This window comes from Panicum virgatum, chromosome 3N (genome assembly GCF_016808335.1).
Source record: "Panicum virgatum strain AP13 chromosome 3N, P.virgatum_v5, whole genome shotgun sequence".
Lineage (NCBI taxonomy): Eukaryota > Viridiplantae > Streptophyta > Magnoliopsida > Poales > Poaceae > Panicum > Panicum virgatum.
In genome coordinates this window covers 51,217,522-51,222,618 of record NC_053147.1, presented here as the reverse complement: position 1 = coordinate 51,222,618, position 5,097 = coordinate 51,217,522, and the positions used below count along the sequence as shown (strand labels likewise).

General features: G+C 47.9%; 1 non-coding gene across 1 annotated transcript; it reads right to left on the bottom strand.

Annotated features, from left to right (window-relative positions):
- Positions 1-2,764: 2,764 nt before the first annotated feature.
- On the bottom strand, positions 2,765-2,873 carry LOC120668324. The gene has a single exon (XR_005672416.1). It is a non-coding gene; the product is annotated as a small nucleolar RNA R71 (small nucleolar RNA).
- Positions 2,874-5,097: the final 2,224 nt, after the last annotated feature.

Below are 5,097 nucleotides of genomic sequence, written 5' to 3'. Positions count from 1 at the left end.
ATGGAGAGTCCGCCTCCGGACTCAAAACCCGAGCCCTCACCATGAGGTACGTGGCACGTATCCATCATCGCATTGCATGTAGGATAGTTTTATTTCTCCTTGCATAAATTTTCTTTTCACCTTGCATAAGCATGTTTTAATTTTAACCAATGCATGTTTAAAATTTGAAAGTTTGCATCCATAGAACTTCACAAAAAAAAATCGAAAATTTTTGCACGAGTTGCAGGCCGGCCGGCCCCACCTTGTTTTCTCTGGCAGGGAGCAGCAGGGAGTGGGTTCTTTGATTAATCACGAAGCAAAGGCAAAGGGAGGAGCACTGAATGTGCTGGAGGTAGGCTGAGCGGCCCCATGCAGGCCGGCCGGCCTCTCCCCTCCGCTCAAGTCCCATCACCACCAACGGGAATCACCATACCTGCACTCGACTATAAAATCCAGCAAGAGTGACGCTCCTCGGTGCACCAGAAGCTCAGGTTCATATTGTTGATGGTGCTTAAGTGCCATTTTCACCCGTCAACTATACTCAATAATAAAGGAAAACTTCATGACTTACTCGCATATTTGTATCACTAACCTTCTCCACAGTTGTTTTCGAGTTTTGTACATTTCAGATGAGCAGGAGCGGAATAAGACGAAAACATGCAGCAGACGCCATACAACTACGCAGAATATCACGTCCAGCATCACCCACTTACAAGGAGGGCCCATCTGGCAGAGCAAACGGGCGCGCCACGCATAATGCATACAAGGAAAGATATCAAGGCCCACATGTCAGCCTGCCAGAGAAGGATAAGGATGAGAGGCGGCCAGGTGGGGCTGGCTGACCCCCTGGGTCGGCCGAACCTGGCCGGCCTCCCGTCCAGGTACATTTCGAGGAGTCGGCCCCAAGTCTCTTGATTACCTTCCATACGTGCATTTGGCGGGAACCGACCTCCACTAGTATAAATTGGGCCCCCTCTCACCCCCCCACACACACACACTTCATTCCATTCTCTCCAAGAAAGCACTCCTCTCTCTTGCTCTCTTAGCTGGGTAGTGGAGCTAGGCTAGTTCTCTTTAGCGAGCAAGTCGTCCTCGGGGTCGTTGAGCAATCCTCGGCTCCTGGTATGGCTTTGTATCCGACTTGTCAGACTTCTATTCATAATATAGAGTTTTTCCATGGTTGCTTTACTATCTTGATAGTTCATCAATCCATGCATAGTTCGTTCATAAGTTATGCTATGGTCTTGGTTAGGCCAGATGATCCGGGTACGGATAGAGGTTCGTTGTGCTTTCGGGCTTGCTCTAGTGTTTTACTCATCCATCCGAAGGGTGGGAGACCTGGGGACACTAGAGTAGTGACTTCATACATGAGCATGGTGCTCCAGTATGCGGGATTCTTTAGATATGACCGTGCTCCACGGTGTGACTGGGGTAGACGGCAGGTGGTGACAGCCCTGTCCGTCCGGCGTAACAGCGGTGTTGCGTTTAGCGTACTCCCCGACGTTCGGGTTTGGTGTAGGAGTTCATGCAAAGAGATAACGAGACTGGATGTACTCCGGTGCGGGACCTTCTCCCCGCTATCCCATTTTCCTGGCACCTGCAGTCCTAACCATGATCTAACATGACCCCATCTTTGGATAGAAGCACTATGACACCTAACCTAGCCTAAGCTCCAGCTGACTTGACGTAGGATAGAGTAGTTCTTTGTTTTATAGTTTCTCTCCTTTATTCCTTCCTCTTGGAGTGTGGATGTGTGCTGTGTCGCATTACCCTTGCTTATTCTTTATTTGTACTTACCCCTATTAGAGTATTGCCTATTGCTTGAGGCACAATGTCATGGTTAATGTTGAGTAGAATATCTTTGCCGCTGCCGTCCTTTGGGACACAAATAAATGACGATACCCTTACTCTCCGGGTGAAATGCTACAACGGTATATCCGTACGCTTGCGGATCCATCTGTAATCGTATTGATTATACCACAAGAGTGGCACCCGTTGGGTGCAGTTGCTAGGATGGGTTCGGCGCCCTCATTTCTACTGATTGCACTAATGACTGCCAACAGGCATTTCTGGCACTGTTGCTAAGGATTAACCATTCCTAGTGATTGCGCTAAGAAATGTCAACAAACATTTCTGGCGCCGTTGCCGGGGACGGCATGTGAACAAAGATATTGTGCTGATATTAACTTAGACCTTGTACTCAGCATATAGTCTTTACTCTTTCAGGCTAATGTCACTTTATGTCTTCTTTAATTTTTGATTTGAAAGAAGACAGGGGTAGTGTATGACCGGTTTCTCCCTGCCGAAAAACTACACAGACAATCCAGAGAGGCTCGTGAGAAGGGCACGACCTTGCATCATTCCTCCTCTCGCTATCCTCCCGGCACAGGAACCCATTTCGGAAGCACCACTCGTTCTTGAGGCTATGGCTGAAAAGACTCTCCGCGAGTTCTCCGTCCCCTCCACCGACAATGTGGCCACTGGCCCCAAAATCAATGTCGGGGACGTGAACTTCGAGCTAAAATCAAGCCTCATCAATATGGTGCAGGCTAGCCCATTCTGTGGCAAGCCGAACGAGGACGCAAATGCACATTTGAAGAATTTTCTGGAGCTCTGCGACACCGTTGTCATACGGGGTGTCGCTGCCGACGTTGTCAAGCTTCGTCTGTTTCCCTTTTCCCTCCTGGGGAAGGCAAAACAGTGGTTTTATAAAGAAAAGGACATCGACACCTGGCCAAATGCTCCAAGGCATTCCTCGCAAAATTCTTCCCGCTGGGCAAAACAAATGCCCTGCGCGGGAGAATTTCAAGTTTCCATCAGATAGGGATGGAATCCATCCCAGAAGCTTGGGAGAGGCTGCAGGAATACATCCTGGCCTGTCCTCATCATGGCATGGACGAGTGGCTCGTCCTGCAAAGCTTCTACAACAGGCTCACAACGACATCTCGAGCCAACATTGATGCTGCTGCTGGAGGAGCCTTCCTCGACCTGACTATCGCCAAACAAAAGAATTGGTCGAGAAGATGGTCTCCAATCAGGGATGGAGCGATGAACGACTCCAACCTCGCACCAAAGGCATGCATACCATCAAAGAGACGGATATGATTGCCGCGAAGCTGGACCTCCTAATCAAGAAGATGGAGGAAGGGAGCAAACAACCTATCCATGCTCCCGTTTACGCCATGGGTTCGCACTTCATGTGCGAAGTCTGTGGTAATGAAGGACACTCGGGGAACGACTGCCCCGAAACCCGTGAAGTCTGCGCCTACCTCAACAACAACAACAACAATGGGTACCGTCCACAACAAGGAGGCTAGGGGTGGAACCAGCCACGTCCACCTTTTCAGGGAGGTAATAACTACAATCCTTCTTATAATTCAAATTTCAATTCAAACCAACCTCCCTTGAGAGAACTTGTTCTTGGCCAAGTTAAAATCAACGAAAATATAAATAAAAATCTTTTGGCCAATGACAAATCCCTGGAAAGTTTAAATGTTAAGCTTGAAGCTTCGTCTTCTACTCTTAAAAACCAGTTAAGTTTCAACAAAATGATCGAAACCCAGCTTGCACAAATTGTTGCTTCATTACCTGCTGTTGAGAGCGGGAAGATCCCGGGGCAACCCGAGTCTCACGTTGAAAATGTCAGCATGGTGTTTACTGAACGGGATAACTCATCCCGGAGGCCACCATGCAATAACCATGCATGTGGGTACTATCCTCCAAGGAACGACATTTAGGATGGCATGGTTGTTGGTGCTCCTTAAGTACCCCTTTTATCCCTTGTTTATCCTTGATAATGGCATGAATTTAATATCAAAATCACTAACCATCCTAACCCCGGCCTAATTATTGGTCATTTTCACACTTGCACATATATTTAGGAGGAACTTCATTTTTGCAGGTTTTTGGCCTATTTTAGAGCATGAAATGACGAGGCCCGTGATCGAGCGCTAACACGGAGAAAGACGAGGGCCAAAGCCCAAAGGGAGGACCAAAGCCCATGTTTATTCGAAGCCCATTCACGCACATCCATCCTCCAAGAGAGCCCAAAGGACCGAGCCCACGAAGATGAGATCAAGATACTTCAGAATTAAGCAAAACAAATGAAGATTTAAGGAAGGATTCCCTATCCTATTCTTTCCTCGAAGATATCTCCAAGATAATGACGTCCAAAGGGGTGCAATCGTGAAGGACAGAAACTCTAGAAGATGAGAGGAGTCTACACGCGAAAAATGAGATCGAGACGAGCCCGAAAGGGGGTAGGCCGGCCGGCCTAGGCCCATGGGGCCGGCCGGCCCAGGCCGTTTTCGAGGCGGTTTGGCCTCCCCTTCGACTGGTGGCTTCCTTGGCTTATAAATAGCTCGCACCTTATTCATCTCGAAGTATCCATCCACCCAGAACTCAACAAAAACCTAGGGCCAAGACCGGAGGGAGACGACAGCCGCCGCAAGTCTTCGAAGTTGTCTAGGAGATGGCTTAGGCCGACCCTAGCCGCCATGGCCTCCCTGCGTGGTTGTGCCATGGCGGAGTTCAAGAACTAGTTGGATTCATCGATGGTGTGCACATGGCGGTGATGATCCAAACGAATCTATTATGTGAGTAATGATAATCATGTCTTCCGAATCTATTAGCGATCATGTTCTCCTCTTTCGATTTCGTTCTTCTCTTTGGGTTTGCTTCATCTTAGATCTATTATCGAGATAGATCACTTAGCATGATCTTGTAGTCATGGTGGCTAGAGGTTCATGGCGGAACTACCAAAGGGGGTTCGACTTGCTTCAGGGTATCCCGTTGAAAGGGGTGGCGTCGTGACAGGCCGTTGCCACTTAGTAGGTTGGGTATCGAGGGATCGGATTGGAGATTTTGAGTTTAAAGATGCTTTTGATTGAGATGCATGATTTATCCGCTCGTTAGCTTGAACTACAACTAGATGACAATAGGCCTAGTCATATTTTTGGTTTTGCTATGATTAAGCCTATATTCATGGATGAGATCAACCTTTACATATCACTCATATCTATTAAAGGTTTACCCTTTATATGCAATCAATGCTTCATGTTAGGATAGATCCATTAGATTAGATGGAAAACCTTAGGTAGTTCTTTGTCGATCCACGGA